Genomic DNA, 18,222 nt, shown 5'->3' on the forward strand with positions numbered 1-18,222 from the left:
ACAAACTGAAGGATCAAAATTAAAATCAAGTGCAACCGAAGTTAACGTTTTACTTGTTTTGTTATAATTTTTATTTATTCTTACTATTTTTTATTAATAGCTTTTTATAATTACTATATTCTTATTATAAATCTTATTTTATTATTATTTTTTACTTTTATATTTTTTGTTATTTATATTTTTTATTTTTTTATTATTATTATAATTATATTACTTTTTACTAATACATTTATTTTATATGCCTAAATTTTTAATATTTTATTTATCATAAAATTATGCTCGTGCTTCAAATTAGTTATGATTTTTGTAAATAAATAATTTACAAGTTTGGTTTGAAATTATTGTGTACCTATTTTAATAATTTTTAGTTAACCTTCCGACGTTTCATTTTTTTTTAATTTATGAATAAATATGTATATATTTTTCATATTAATTTTCGTTGTTTTTTTATAGAATTTTTATTTCAAAAATTTTGTTACGTTTTTTATGTTAAACATTTTAATAATTTTTTTTTGTGTACTTTCTTTTTTTATAATTTTAAATAGCAAAGCACTATTTGTTTTTTGTGACTTTTACGCTAACAAAATAACTGTATGTACTATACGCTTAAACATGCACGAATACTACAAGCTTGACTTTGTGGTTCGCTGGCTGGCCTGCGTGCTTGAAACCGCGATGGGAGCGCAGACTTCTGAATAAAAGAATACGACACAAAAGCTACGCCAAAGTCAATAAACATACACACAAACATATGGTAGATTACAAAAATGGAACGTGCTTAAAGCGGACAGCGAAAAACACTAGTGGTGGTAAGAAACACTACCAGCAACACCTTACGAAAAAGCAAAACATTAAAAAAATAATATAAAATAAATACAAGCAAGAACAAACTTCTTTTAAAAAAAACTTCCACTGAAAAATGCATTTCATGCTGTGGTGTGTTTGCTTTGAGTGGGTGACATGCGCAGTAACATGTGACCTTATGGCTGGCAGAAATTCAATACCAGAGCAAAAGAAAAATGAATTGAGTAAATTTATCTCGCACACGCACACACTCAAAGAAAAACTAACATGTTTCTGTAAACGGCTATTTCACCACACTTATATGTCAGCTGTATCAGTAGTGGTAGTGCAGCACTGTGCGCCATCATGTGGTGAGTTAATCAGTCAAACTGTCAAAAGCAGAAAGAGCAAAGTCATGGCGTGTTGACAGCACAACTGCATGACATTACAAAACGTAAATATATGCTCAGACATTGGGTATGCACAACCCCGCCACTAACAGCTGGTATCAATCCAGCATGGATGCATATATGCACCTTTTTGACAAAGTAATTTGACTCGTACGAAACCGAATATCATTTGACATATGAGCGGTAATGCATTTGAAACCATAGGAAGAGTCTATTCACCACACCATGCTCATATTCCTTTTAATTTACATAACTGCAGTAAGAAAGAGAGTAAATTGAATACATGTAATTACTCAGTTTCAAAGTAAAAGCAAACATTTCTATAAAAATTCCGCGACTTAAGTGGCTGGAAATCATATTTTCCTACGAATTTGCTCATCGCTGCCCAACTGCACAACTTGTGGTGTGCGGTGAAAAGTTATGGTGGTATAAATTTAAGTTACAACTTATATGCGCGTACATAGTATATTTATTTCCCCTCAACCTTACGCATTCGTCTGCACGCACATTTAAATAGACATCAGCATAATTAAGACAGACATGGCGCTGGGAACCCCGCAGTTGCTGGGTCTGCGCTCACGCTGACGCTGGCTATAACGCTGCACGCGCTCGTCAACGCTGGCATTGCACAATACGGTTTGTTGATTTTCCACGTCTCACTCCAAATAAATTTATGTGAAAAATCACACATATACATATCTATATTTGTACGTGCATAGCAACTAAGGCCGAGTCACGTTTTAAATTACAGGGTGTGTTTTTCAGCATTTCATACACGTATTAGCACATACTCTTACTAGCTTGTGGGCTAGATTGTGTGAGGGCGAATAGTCATTGTTTCTTGTCAGCTGTGGAATGAAGTAAATTTGATTCCATGTATGTACACACGTACTTATGTATCTATATAGCAGATACACATACATAGATTGAGAGAAAAGGATTATTTTTGTAAAACCTGTAGTATATTAATTGGGGTCTGTTGAAAAGCAAGTAATGTGAGAATAAAGGATTATACCTGTATAGTAAATATTTAGTTCTGAGGTTAGCGAAATTGATTAAAAGTACTTCGATAAATTTAAGTTCTTTATTAAGTTCCCTCTTTCCTACAAGTATGAATTTATTCGATGGTAGTGGGCTTGATCGCAAAAACATATGTCCCTCTGTTTTAAGACGTCTGATATGAAAAAAATACACATCAAACTGAACTAAATATTTCTCCTGAAGGTAAAGTCGATTAAAATCCACTTAGAACTATACCAATAGGGATTGGAGGACGCTCCAGTCCACTGACTATATAATAGTCATAATATCATCTGATCTAATTTAATTCGGACTTGTTCAAACTGCGGGCGCAAACCGAATAGATAAAACAAAAAAACTTGTTTTAGTTTGTTACAACCTTTTTTATGTTCGTGTGAAGTTTGATCTCCATATGCTAATAGGTGTGTGTTTTTTGTTTGTCGGGTGGTTTTACCCATTGAAAAAAATTTAACAACGAGTTTGTTTGAAATCTTGTATTTCGAATGGAATCACGGCTACGGAATTGTTTAAGAAACTGCAAAAGTATTATGGGAAGTATAATTTATCGCGAACGCAACTATTTAAGGGGCACAAAGCATTCAGAGATGGTCGTGAAGTCATCAAAAATTTGATTCATGCGAGTCGACCATCCACTTCCTCTAACATCGAAAAAGTTAAAGAAAGAGTGCTTGAGAATGGTTGCGTTGACATCAGAGAGATAGCACATAATCTTAACATCTCTTATGGATTGACTCAACACATTTTGGTTAATGTTTTGGCTATGAAGTGTATTAATGCTAGACTCGAACCAAAAATTCTGAATCGTTTGCAAAAACGATGTCAAGTAGGGGTTAAAAAAAAAAATGCTTCACAACGTAACTGAGGACTCTACTCTCATCAAACGCATCATTACTGGTAACGCGACGTAAGTTAATGAAAATTACATCAACACTGTGCAACAATGTAGCAAATGGCGCTCCAAAAATAACCTAAAACCGAAAAACCAAAATTCGCTGAAAACACTGAGCGCCGCCATCCCAGTCGAGCCAGGGTATGGAAAATTGCATTAAGCATTGGAATGTGTGAACGCTTCCATTTGGGGGCGATAATATAGATTTGTACTAAAGTTCGGGACAAATATGATTGGATGGTACGTTATATTTTTAACTTCCAATCATCAAATTATAAAAAAATACTTTCTCAAAAGTGGTCGGTTCTCAGCAAAGTTTTAAAGGGAATCTAATATTTAGGAAACCAATGCGTCATTCACGCATACACCACTCTCTCAACGCGCAACTGCTGGGTTGATGGAGTAAATATGTAACTGCAGATACACAATTGACGCAGGCAATGCATTTCTTGCTTTTATTTTGCTTGTCAGATTGCATTTGCAGTTTTTGCAGTGGCATTAGTGTTGGCGTCGGCGTTGACGTTCTGCTGCTTGGTACTTGTGGCAGCTGACTTTGAGCTGACAGTGTTTTATGGGGGCGTATTGTATGCACCAACTGTGTAAAGGAGTGCTTACTTCCCTGCCGAAAGCAATTGTTTGTACAAAAGTGTGTGTCTACATACATATGTATGGGTGTCGGTATTAAGACTTGTTTGAATATTTTGCTTTTATAACTGCATAGTCTCATGTATTTGTAACAACTACAATACATTTAAACATATGAATGTATGTAAGTATATATTTGACTTCATTAGCTTGTTGCAGCATTTATGCATCAACTTTTATTTTTATTTTTTACTTTTCGTTTTGCATTTTTATTCGCTTTCTGTTACTTTTGCGTTTTAGTGCGCTATTAAAGCTGCTTTGAACTTCTTGCTCGGTTATACATATGTACATATAGTATATATGTACGTATAAGACTTAAGAGGTGTACATTTACACACATGCTTATGTACATACATATGTAGTATACATATTTACTTATATTTGCGCTTTTATTTATTTATCTTCTTTGGCATGATTTTGTATTTATTTTACCCGCTTTTAAACTTGTTCAGCAATATTTCATTTTTAGCAACAATTTCGCTTAACAAGTTGTTTATTTAAATGCATAGGTTCGTAATATACGTACATATGTATGTATGTATGTATTGTAGAAGCAATAATTGCATGATCATCAATAACGCTACACAGTTCTATTGAACAGCAGGTTTTAATGACTGCTCCGACCAGTTGGCTGATTAATTTTGTTGTATGTATGTACTACATATTTAAATATATGCATACATACATACATACATTTATAAATGTGTTTTAGTTAGTAGCAGCACAAAAACATCATCATTGACTGGCCTCCGCTCTTCATAAAGCTACAGCCACAAAGTAACAACATTCGTAATCGAGTCGAAAAAAGCTTGATTTCATAAATATGTATGTATGTATATATACAGACATACACATGTATGCACATACCTATACCTATATGAATATATTTCTTTCATTTATGCGTTCAACGTGTCCGCAGTTAGTCAACAGTTCTTTATCATTCACCAGCATATACTTGTACATACATACTTATGTATAATTTATATAAGTGCATACATATGTACATACGTATGTATGATTATCTGAATAACAGAATGTTGGCGGACACACGGAAATATTGCTTGGCTGGTTGCTACGCTTCGCTAAGCAAAGACCACAACCACACTGGTCGAAAGAAGTACGTACATCCCACATGTGGGTATCAAAACTAGGAAAAAGCAAGAAAAAACCTCAACTAGGGTTGCACCGAAACTACTTGTAGAATATCATTTACAAATTAAAAGTTTCCATAAAATCTCTTTATTTTGATCGATCAGTGTTAATGACAGCTACATATATGCTATAGTGATCAAATCTGAATAATTTGTTTTTTGTACCGTTGGCTTGGGCAATAACCCATGCCAAATTTCGTAAAGACATCTGGTCAAATAAAGAAGTTTTACTTACAAGAACTTGACTTAGATCGTTCAGTTTGTATGCAACAAGTGAGCAGCTTCTTAGAAAGAAAAGAGTGTACAAAATTTCGATATCTCAAAAACTGAGAGAAATAGTTCGCGTATATACAGACGGACGAGCATAACAAAATCGAGTCTGCTCGTCCTGCTGATCATTTATATATATACTTTATAAAAAAAAACGTCGTGGCAAACTTAATATTATATATTCAGGGTATAATTATTAAATTTGTTAAGCTCAAATTAATTACTGTGTTTTTGTTTTGTTTAAATCCAAAGTCACTAATTAGAACCTCGTGTTCATATGCGGCCACTAACAACATTCTGATTAGATTGAAAATACGAATCGTAAGTTTATTACGTGCTCTTTACTTGAAAGTAAAAAATAAATGTTATATACACGATTAAAATTGTCAATAATTGAAGCAATGGTAGTGTAAAAAATCCAAATTTTGTGACAAAGAAGCTACTCCCTAAAGCACTACTCACAACAAAGCTTTATGTTTTAAACTTGGTATTTGAAGTATCGTTTTCATGTACTTCAAAACTGCAAAAAGAACATTCTCACAAATGAAAGTCATAAAAAGTAAACACTTCAAATTAATAACCAAAATGAAGTGAATGCGATTGGTGAAAGCTTCCAGGAAAGTAGATGAATGGCTGATGGGAGAGAGCAACGAATTGAATATTTAGTGTAATTGCTTGAATTTTACGTCATAAAGTGTAAAAGTGAAATGTTCTTGTTAAAGTGAAATGTTCTTGCAAAAGCAGCATTTAAGCTATTTGCAGAAGCTATTGTACAAGATTTTTTAAAATCCTAAAAATGATGTTTTCAACTATAAAACTAACATTTTGCTTGAAAATTACTTATTTTGAATTAAGTGTTTGTCGAGTTAGCGTAACAAAAGTTGTATAATAAATTATGTTAAGTAACAGCAAAAGCTATAACAAAGCTAAAACCAAATTTTATGACCAAATCTACTAATTATTTCAAACATTTTTAATTATGTGTGAAAGCTCAAAAGATTTTTAAGTAGTTTCCGTTGAAAATCTTTAAAAGGAAATCTTAAATTTAGCATATTCGGCAGATTCTTTTTAGTAATTTCAGCTTTTCGATTTCTGCGTGAAAGCTCGAATGATTATTACAGAAATTTTTCATATAAAAACTATTAAAAATGTTCATAAACTGACGTTTGCAGTATATTTTTTAACCATTTCAAGCATTTCAATTTTCTTTGTGAAAGCTTGAACGAATTTAATGAAGAGCTTTCACTTTATAATAGCATAGATATTTTTGTCTTAGTATAAAATATTTTTGTCATTTCTTCATACATAAATCGCTAATTATTTTGACGTCAGCGGCTAAATATATTTCACAAAATATGTCAGCTGTGCTTTTTGCGCAAAAATAAAACAAACATTCCCGCCTCGTGTCGGAGTACTACTTGTATACAAGCGGAGCAATTAACCAACGTTACGTTATAAGTGTTTAAAAATGTCTAAATATATTTATACTAAAGTATATAAACAAAGATCACTAGACAGGTATATATGTATATACAAGTATTCATTCTAACTTATGACAACGGTTGCGATGACGACTATAAGCCAAATAATTAACCAAAACCAACGAAGGTGGAAGAAACCCAAAAATATATATTGTACAATAGTTATGTAGCAATTAGCGCTGTATGGCTGGCTTGAAAATTATACTTATGTATTTTTACCTTAAAGATTAATAAAAAAAATTTTACTGCCTTCAGGAATATATAATTTGTGTTTGCACTAATGCTCATGTAATTTGCTATTATATTTACTTTTAATGAGTTTCGATTTTATTCTAATTTCCTTTTCAATATTCTATTGGATGCGCTTTTTCGCTATAAACACTATATTTATACATACTTATGTAAGTATATAATAATAATGTATTTTCCACACTTGAGCGATTCTATAAATTTGCAAATATTGACGGAGGGGCGGATTGGTTTGCACAATTAGTCGAGCGTTCATTTTTAAATACTACTTCATAAAATAATTGGCAATGCTCGTATATACATATAACATATTACATACAGACATATACATACATATAATAGAAACGCTTATATTGCAATGGTTGTGTAAATGTTTGTAAAATCATTTAGTTTTTAATTTGTTTTGCATGATGCAACGCCAATTTGAATTATTTATTTACTAGAAAAACACATACTTGTATATATACGAGTTTGTAAGCATATACGAATATGTGCAACAATAAAATTGAAAATTATTGACTTGAATTGTCCGATTTAATGTGGCAAATTTTGACGTCACGGTTATAGATACATACATACATATATGGTATACAACAATGTTGCACTTAAATGTATATGAATGGTTGAAAAGGAAACCGGAAATTATATTAGAATCATTTCCGTCAGGTGGTTTGCTGAAAGCGTGTTCTTTTGGAAAACAAACACACCATTTGTGTCGATTTAACTATGCAAATAAATGGGTAATTTTATTATTTTGCATTCTCCGTGTAAAATATAATGCGCGAAGAGCAATTAAAATATAATTAAACTAGAATATAATAAGTTTATGTAATAATATTTATGTTGCGTGATATTTTAGTTAGTTTTTAGCCGATATTTCACAAATTTAAATTATAATTTTATAATAAAATTATAAATAATAAAATTGAAATTTTTCCAATAAATGCGTTTAAAATCTTTTCCACGCTTCACTCTCCAAAAAAACAACAAAAGAAAACGCAATGACTGCCGCAAACACTAACTATGAGTCAAACGAAATAGTAGTCAGATTATAGTGCCCAGTTGACCCGCATTTTAATAAACAATTTGGAAGGGAAGTAGTGCACTTAACCCATGCATATGCACACTTCTACATACATATATAAGAAAACAGAAAATTCTGAGAAATTGAGAAAAATTTACATAACCATGCACAAGAGAAACCACTAAAACACCACTAGCATTAAAAATAGCGGTCTATTAATTGTGTTGCATAGTGTAGGTTGTTATTAGGAGCTTTCGTTCGGTTTACTTTAATATACAAATTTTGAAAATTGATACTTTCAGTGTGAACCATTTTTTCTTGCTCATTAAATTCGACAATGACATGCAAACGTTGTTGAAATTTATAGCATAGAACCGGATAAGGCGGTGCGGCTTGGAAATTTATGTTGAATTAAAAGGGAATGGAAAATAATGTACGTAAAGTAACGGTAACGGTGAGTGCATATTGTATACATAAATACGATGTTACGGTGAGAGATCTGTTATGAGATAAGGTGGATTAAGAAGGTTTTTACCTGCTGTGGAGGTGTTTGTCATTGAGGTGGAATTGAAATGGAAATTACTTGCGGACCGAAATTCGTTAAAGATAATAACTGGAAAGGAATTAGTTATTGATTTTTCGAAGAATTTTTCGCGGGTTAAGAAAAAGTGTTTTACATTTTAAGCTTAATATTTTGTGTAAAATCATTTTAGGCGTACAGGTGTTTCATTTAAGTTTAGTTTATTTTTATTATTTATCTTTTTTTTTTTTATATACTAATATTTATTGTTGTTAATTTTATATTTTGCTTTAAATACATATTTATTAATATATTTCGCGCAATAAAAAAATTAAAATTTTTAAAGTTACTTGTATACTGTTTGTAAAAAAAATTATTCTGTTATTGTAATATTTTTTTAATTTTTTCATGAAATTTTGTCACTTCTTTCATAATCTATTTTGCTTCATCGACTTTTCTAACTATATTTTAAATTTTCCTCTATACAGACTTTATAATTTGCAATACTCTAAACCGCTTTTTACAATTAATTTATAATAATTATTTTCTTTAAATTGTGCGAAGTTAATTATCACCTATTTCCACACACGACGCAGGTATGCATTTGTTTGTACGCCACCGCTTTCAAGCTAATTTTGTGCAGCAAAAAAGAAATAATTCAATTTCGCAGAAATAAAAAGCAAGCGGCCTTGAGGCAATGCTGGACAGGTTTTTGAAGACTTAATGTTTGCAATTTCCTACCTTTTGGCTTCTTTTTAGAATGCCAATTTTTAATGATGACTCAAAAACCAGAAAGAGTTGCTTAAGCCAACAAAATTATTGTAATTATACCCAGCACTGATGAGTAGATAATCAAACTTGTATATTGGTGTTGAATTGCGGTAAATTTTGTGTGTTGAAACGAAGTAATTTAAGAAATTGACGACGTGGCAGAACAGTAATTACCACCACATAATAAGTATTTATTTTTCATTTTAATGATTTGATTTTTAATTCACTATTAACGATTTATGGGAAATTTCCACAATTTTAAATATAATTTTTAAATTTATAGTATTGCACTAATTTTTAAAAACTTACGGAAATCGCACACTTATGATAATTATCAACACATTAGATTTAGACTTTGTACATACCCTGGAAAAGAAACAAAAAATTATATATGTATAAGTATAAAAATGCAATTGAAAATATTGGAAAAATATAATGCAAAAATAAAGATAAATACCAAAGTGTTTTTGAAAAATGTTTGCATGTAGAATTGTTAAAAATTTCGAGCGTACATTTTCTTTACATAAAGTTCAAGTGCCAATAAGACAAAGAACCGCTCGAAGTAATGAAAACATTGCTGCCGTTCAGTTAAGTGTTGCTGAAGACCGCAATTTGACGATTCCAAGACGTTCTCAAGAATTGGGACTGTCTCAAACCACAATCAAGCCGATTTTGAAAAAGGATTTGGGCTTGCATCCGTATAAAATTATTCCCACTCAAGAACTGAAGCTATTGAACCAACGCAAACATCGTGAATTTGTTGATTTTGCCTTAGAACAACTTGAAAAAGATAACGATTTTTTTAAAGAAAATCATCTTCTCCGATTAGGCTCACTTTCATCTAAGTGGTTCGGTTAATAAACAAAACTGTCGATTCTGGTGCGAAGAAAATCCACAAATTATTCATGAACAGCCATTACAATCACCTAAATTGACAAGTTTGGTGTGGTTTTTGGTCTGGTGGAATCTTTGGTCCATACTTCTTTCGAAATGAAGTTGGTGACACTGTTACTGTCAATGGAGAGCGGTATTGAACGATGATAACCAACTTTTTATGGCCGCAATTGAAAGAAGTTGATCCTGACAACATCTGGTTCAAACAAGCCAGGCTAAGTGCCACAACCGACTGATGGTGCGAAAGTTTGGAGATTCGATCATTTTAAGAAATTGTGACATTGAATGGCCTCCAAGAAGTTGTGATTTAACACCATTACACTACTTCTTGTGGGGTTATTTGAAGTCAATAGGCTTTAGCTATAAACCAGACTCTCTTCAAGCATTAGAAGGCAATATTGAAGGTGCTATTCATGACATACGACTCGATTTAGTGGAAAAAGTACTCGAAAATTGGTTTCATCGAATTCATTCCTGCAAAAGAAATCGTGCAGGCCATTTGAATGATGTTATATTCAGAACTAATTGTATCGATTGGACTTCACATTAAATAAAAAAACATTTGAATTTCCTTAACAATTAGTGTGTTTTTGTTTTTAAATCATATCACTCTTATTGGAAAATACAATAAAACAAATAATTATAAAAGATTTTCGAACATATTTTCAGAGTTGCACACTGACCATTAAAAAAAATTAAGAAGAAACACAGCGGATGTTAAATCCCTGTGCAGAGGGCATATCGGTATCGATGTACCCATTTTATACCATATATAATCAACTATTTCCGTAAGTCGAACGAGCGGTCACGCAGCTGGCCACTCAATAGAAACGTGAAATTAAAGAAAACGCCAAAAAAGTCAATCATAAAATATTAAACGAAACCGAAAAGCCCAACAAATAAAGGAACAACAACAGCTACATACACATGTCTATATACCGGTAGAGATATAATATATGGCATAGCTGAAAAAAAAGTGTCGACACAGGCACACAGGCCACAGTTAGAAAACCAGCAAGAGAGAAAAACCGCTGTTCAAAGCCACACGACGGTAAAGAGCGGAATTTGTTATAAATGAGAATCTCAAAGGTGTGCATGCAGGCAGTCAGGTAGACAGACAAGCAGCCAACAACAGCAAAAACAAGCACACCTGTTTTGATAGCAGGGAAATAATAGAAAAAGCGGTTAAAATCAGATATGTCTGGATATGTATGTACTTATGAGCGATGCTGGAGATGAACAGGCGGCGAACTAACGCCATCAGCGCCAAGGAAACGGACCAAACCACAGACAGAGTGCGACACAAAAATATGTAGACCTTTGGAGGCAGTCAATTCCGATTGTTGTTAAAAAAAAATGGCGGAATTCATTTTATTTCGATCCCATTTTTTAACATATGGGCGCATCAATTAAAATTTAAGTGGAACACAGCCGTTTTTAAATGCCCCGAAGAGCAATGCAGCGAGTGGAAATGCTAAAAAATAAAATTTTTTGCGTTGGATTGGATTCCTGGCCAGCGACAACTGAAATTCATTTATGGGAGTTGAAAGTGAAGTCAAAGAGAGCAACGCAGACGTAAAGAATTTGCGAAAATGCTTAAAGGGAATGCGAGATACAGAAATTATGGAATTTAAAAAATAACATAGTGGTGAAAAAAATCATAACGGGCAACGTAAACTAGTCTTTTTTGCATTAAAATTTATTAGTTGTTAATTAAACTTGTTGGGCTCGAATTAGGCCAAAATTAAACGGTTTTAGGTGTGTGTCTTTACTAAAAACAAAACACGCGCCTAGGTGTAGGTAATATTTTTGTTTTACAATATAAGAAATTGATAGAATCATAGCCTACATTTAAAAATGAGAGTGATCTGCGAAATAATTTTAAAGTATTTTCGATTTTGTGGCCATTGTTGAATATACAAACATATACCGCAAGTTATGAACACTTTGGGACTGCAACACCGGCAGAAACTTTTCAGCGCGAACGGTAAAAGTAACTAGAACAAGACTCTGCTAACTAACACATAAAGTAGGAAAAGTAGTTTCCGTGAAATTAATATGTGAAGGGATTCCCAATAGTTATAGTGCGGAGAGGAGAGAAAGAGCTGGAGGCTCGCAAGTACACAAGTGTTTTACGTGTTTGGCGTTGTAATGGAAAGATTATCGTAATTTGAAACACATGGCCTGGGCACTGCAGCAATGAGACCCATACAAATACGTATCAAATATGAGAACGCGCTTCAGGTGGTGTCTGGACTGACGCATTTTTCTAGTGAAAGCAATGCACTCATACATACTTATATACTTGTAAGTGCACAAGTGTGTGTGTGTGAGCATGCAGTCAAACGACATTCAGAGACCACAAGCAAAGTAGATACGTTTCTTAAACAGCACGCAAGAGCGTTTAAGTGCCAGACGGGAGCGAAGGCTCGTCTCATGCGCTGAATGCGGGGGGTACACACACACATATACATACATAGAAATGTACATATGGAGATGGCAAAAGCGAAAACCGAAAAAATGCGTTGAAAAGATCCAAAGTGGAAACGCAGAGAAGAAAATAAATAAAATTAAAAATAAAAAAAAAAATTTATAAAAAAATAAAAAATAAATAAAAGGATTGCTAGGTCGCAACCAGAAATAGCACCGCTGCATGCGAATAAGACAGACAGACGGTCGAAAAAACAACAACAGCAACAATAATATACTAAAGAACACGCACATACCCAGATTTCTCCTTGAACTCTTAACACAGAGGCCATTTATATACCTGATATATACCTATGAACATACATATATACATATAGCATGTATGTATGCGAGTATATGGTTTTTATTTATTTTTTATTTACATTTCTTTTACAAAACATGCATGCTGCCGCATAAGCAGCAACACACAAAAGGCAAAAATCAATGCGAACGACAAAGTTGTTGATTTCTACGCGGCTACTCACATGGCTTGCTGGTGGTGGAGATTAAATGGGAACTGCCTGTGAAACGCACGCACGGAAATACATACATATATACATACACACAAATACGGTATATGCACCGGCATTAACGATATTGGAGTTCGAAGTGCACATAGACCTTTGAACACGCTGCTCGTCGGAACCGATACCACTGAGCAGCAGCAACAAAATGTTCGCATATCAAACTTCTTGCTTTGCACACAAACACACACTCGAACAAGAAGAAAAAAAACGCATGTGCTATGCATTCGATCGCTTCGTTATTGCTTGGTAAACGCAAATGCGACGAGGGGCTTAGTTGGCTCCCCTGCAGTCTGCATACTCACTGCCTTTTTGAGACACAAGTCAAGCTGAAAGAAGCTGTGGTGCAACACCGTAGGCAGTAAGTAAGCAGGCAACCAACTGGTGAAAGACACTTATGACGCATGCATGTACGTACATACATATGTACATACAAGTATGTATGCATGCGTTTGCACAGGTATGAGTAATAAAATGGCATAAAAGTGTAATTGCCGTGGGCTTTGTTTGCTGGTAATGTAGGAAATTAGTGGTGCTTGAAAAGGAAATTTATATTCATTAAAATATGTATAGGCACATATGTGTATGGTACGATTACTAATTAATAGAAATAACGATAAAAAAATATCTTAAAAATTTCTTCGGTTAAATCCAAGACACTCAATACTGCAAATGTGACATGTTTGGCGTGTAGCAGTTGTTGTTGTAATTGCATAGTATTTAATGAAATCACTGGGATTACTCACTATTAGTTAAGTAATCTAAATAACGGGTTCTGGGCTATTAACAAGTACTGCTTATGAAACGCAAGTACACAGTATTACTTGAGAGCATCCTTTGTTGTATAATTCATTTTTTAATAGGGATTAAAAGTACTGAATACTTTTCGTTTATTAATATAATTATTTTCTTCTTTCTATACCAGAAATGTCGTTTATAAGCAATTTCTATTCAAAGAAATTAGTATTTTATAATAACTTATTCGAAGTAATCAGTATAAAATTAGTACTTATTCAAAGTAATCAGCTTCGATTGTCTTCAAGTAATCAGTTTGAGCGAAATTCCTTAATACAATTTAAAGTGCGAAATTTAAATTAAATTTACTCAATACCGCACTAAAGTGCTTGGTATTGTTGCAGTTTTATTGTCATTAGAACTCATTGTTACTGCTGTAATACGACGTTTTAAACACGAACTATAATATATTATTGAACAAGAAAGGCAGGGGAAAGCAATTAGCTAGCGATCGAAAGATTTTTTTTTTTAAATAAAAAAACATTTGAAGGCGACATTATAGCCGCAACAGAGCTTTCGCAAAATATACATGAACGTATGTATATATGTAGATATATACCGACAACTTTCACTGTAATGAAACTGCATGCATAAATAAAACTTACCCCCATTTCAAGAATATTTATATCATTTTTCATTTCGTATTATTTGGACTTTTCGTTTAAAGAAATATCAAGATTAATGTTGCACCGCATGGGAACATGAAATGTGCAAGCATAAACAGACTTACACAAATTAAGGCGAACAAGGCGCCTGGAGGTAGCCACTAAGCGCTGCAATGTGTAGGCAGGAAGTAGTGCAGGCAAGGCTGGCAATCCGGCAGACGGGCATGACAAGTTATTTCACTGGTTGGCTGTGCGAGGTGCTGTTGAGGGAAATGTGCTGAAATTGGAACTGAGACTGAGGCTGCAGCGTCGTAATATAACACCGGCCGGCCATGAACGTAACTGGCATACATACGCGCTCGCACTGGACGGGAGTGATTGAGTAGCTGGACTGCTTCGTGGCTTGGCTGCCTAGACGGCAGACGACAGACGCTGGCGGTGACCATAAAGTGCTGTGAGTGGAACTAATATGGGAGCGGTGGAAGACGATAAAGTTGAAATTAAAGGCACAACAAGTATATTGGCGCAAGTATTTAACTAACTGTACATATATGCACAAACATACATATGCGTGTGTGTCTGTGCAACAAAGAGTGCTAAAGAGTTATTGTCCGCAGGAGGTGCGTCGTACCACATCATAAATTCTCAAGCAAAATTTATGAATCGAAGCGAAAGGGGCGTTGCAAGGCAGCAGGGTTGTGACTTATACTCTCGAGTGGACTGTCTGCGCTATTGGCGACGCAGCCGAAGCAGTCAATTCCAATTAAGCAGTATTTTTACAAAATACAATTTCGTAAGCGTTAAGAAAATATAAAGAAAAAACGAATAAGTGAAAATATAGGTATATGTGGACTCACATGAAGCCCACAATGTATGCGCCGACGACATGCACAGCGGCGCATAAACAACAAAATAAATCACACTTGTGAAAACACCGAACGAATTACAGTGCAGATGAAACCAGTTCGAAGAATTTCTTAAATGAACGCTAAAATACAAAGCGCTCCATGAACCACAAACGAACCGCAGAGCTTGTGCAATTTGTGAGCAGCTTGTTTGCAAAAAATGGACCAGGCCACGACACTGAGCGGCTAACCAACTACGTAGGAACCATATGTGGTAGAAGACGCGCTCAAACAACAGCTCGCTCAAAAATAATTTATTAACTCATTTCTGGAAATTATAGTAAGCCAACGCTTCTTGAGGATGATACCACACGGTTGAAAGTTAACGTCGCATCAAGTCAATAACTAGACATGAACTAAGCTGAAAAAGCCTACAAGGTGAAGCTAAAAATTGCCATACAACAAAATTTGCGGAGTCAATGGTCTAGAAGTTTTATTGAAAAAGCGCTAAATAAAAAATAAATTTAACGACTCTTGAACGTAGACAAAGCAGCTAAAAATAGTAGAGTTCATATAGATTTGTTTGCTGTATTGGCAAAAGACGCGTTCGCTCGCACTCTGCTGAAGGCCGTTCGTAGACTTCGAAGACCGTTGAACTCAAGTTGGCATTCTACGTAACAGAAAGAGTACAAAGTGAGTGTGCTTCACATATAAAAATATATTTTTTTAGACTTTTGCTTAGTGTAAAGTTTGTCTGCGTCTAAAAAAATAAAAATTAAACTGGCTAAATAGCTGTAATTAACGCGAATATCGCAGTAATTTAAGCATATGTATTTGAACAATTTATAGAGACAACGTAGCTCTTGACTAAACTTGTAGCATATGAAGAATTACTGTAGACTCATTATAAACTTATTATAAATATATAAAACGTAGCGATACAGGCCGTATAGATGATATAGTACAAGTAACGATGCTGGAAAAAATTGTAAACGAACGATAAAACGATGGCAAACGTGTCACTGCAAGAGATTCTCTCACGTTTCTGGCAATTATCAATTTATTTTCTTTTCAAAAGTTGTCTGGTTAGGTATTAGGGCCAATCCGAACGACGGATAGCTTCTTTGCACATTAACAGACCGGTTTGTGGTTCCGAAAATTTCTTAAAACGGAAACTAATCCCTATTGTATCAACTAAGTGCCTCGAACACATCAAAAATCTGTTGATATAATTCATATTGATTCCTTCGACTTCCTGTGTTTTAACTTAAGTCGGCTTCTTCTACCGCTTGTATTGATATACTTAGCTCAATAAAGTAATCTTGGACCTCTAAACTTAAAAAGTTTCAAAAATTAGTAAAAATCGTTATCGATTATTATAACCCGGTGTTATAAACACCCAGCAGGAAACGTCGGAGACTCTATAAGGTATACGCATATGTCTATATAAATGATTAGCGAGCTGAGTCGATTTAGCCATGTCTGTCTGTCTGCATGTATGTATATACGCGAACTAGTTCCTCAATTACTGAGATAACGGTCCAAAATTTTGCACACGTTCTTTACTCCTCAAGAAGCTACTAATTTGTCGAAATCACGGATATTGGACTACTAGACGACTATATTATATAGCTGCTATACAAACTGACCGATCAAAATCAAGTTCTTAAATGGAATAATTTTCTATTTAACAATATATATTTTCAAAATCTGGTATGGAACACATCTAAGCCAGCGATAAGATCTCCGAACAAATTGTGCATATCGGAATACTATAGCATATAGCTCTCATACAAACTGCATTCTTTTCTTGCATGGAAAACTTTTGTATTTGACGAGATATCTTTACGAAATTTGGCATTGATTGTTTTTCTTGGTAACGGTACAATCTTCTAACGAATTGATTGATCAATATCAAATAAAAATCGTTTTATACCGTTTTATCCTATAAAAAATGCACCTGTGAAAGGTATTATAGCTTCGATATTGTTTTTATTTTATTTTATCATTGAATTTCGTGCCATTTCAGAGCATTATTAGGCAATCTATAGTATAACCAGCTTCAGCGTTTGCCTAGGTGGCTGAGGGCAGACGAGTTAACTTTATGATACAATTAAAGGGTTTGTTGAACTCGACGCCCTTGGTACGCGGCAACTAGCTGCTAGATTTATAGCAAATATTTACGCTTATTAAGTGCAGAAAACAATGTTTCTGCTGCTTGCTTTAATGGTTATAATAAAAATCAGCTAGTTTTTAATGAAACAGCGAACCCGAAAGTGCATAAGGATGTGTGCACATTGTACGCAAACGGCTAACCAAAGTGGAAGAACATAAATATTTTAGTACATTGTACATTGGAGTAACATTTAGAACTTATAAGTATGTGTGTATGTATGTATGTATGTATGTGTGTGGATTTGTATGCTGCTCAAGTCCATAAAACTTAACGAGCCAGAGTTAAGCATCGACTATGAAAATATAGCAATTTGAGACGCTTTAAAAGTAACATAAACGATTTATGAATATTTACATTGTGACTGTAAAATTACAAACACACATACAAGCATACAAAAGGCAGACTGGCCAGACTGGGATTGGAGCGAGTGTTGTTGTTGTTATTTATGTGCAGTGCAAATACGAAGATTATATTGACTGATATTGTCAATGTGAATTTGCTTTTATTTTCATTTTTAATTGTATTTTGTTTATCACAGCTCGCGTAGGGGCCCGCTTTCCTTCTGTAATTGTGGTGAATGTACATATGCATGTGTATGAAATTGAAAAAAAAATATATAAAGAAATGACCGCAACATAAAAAAGTCATGAAAACGTGTTTTAATGTGACATTGCAGTAGC

The 18,222-nt window shown here is 33.9% G+C and overlaps 1 long non-coding RNA gene across 1 annotated transcript in view; it reads right to left on the reverse strand.

Annotated features, from left to right (window-relative positions):
* Positions 1 to 18,222, reverse strand: part of drn (doctor no) — a 41,871-nt gene that overhangs the window by 12,019 nt on the left and 11,630 nt on the right. The gene's annotated exons all lie outside the window — the stretch shown is intronic.

This window comes from Bactrocera oleae, chromosome 2 (genome assembly GCF_042242935.1).
Source record: "Bactrocera oleae isolate idBacOlea1 chromosome 2, idBacOlea1, whole genome shotgun sequence".
NCBI lineage: Eukaryota > Metazoa > Arthropoda > Insecta > Diptera > Tephritidae > Bactrocera > Bactrocera oleae.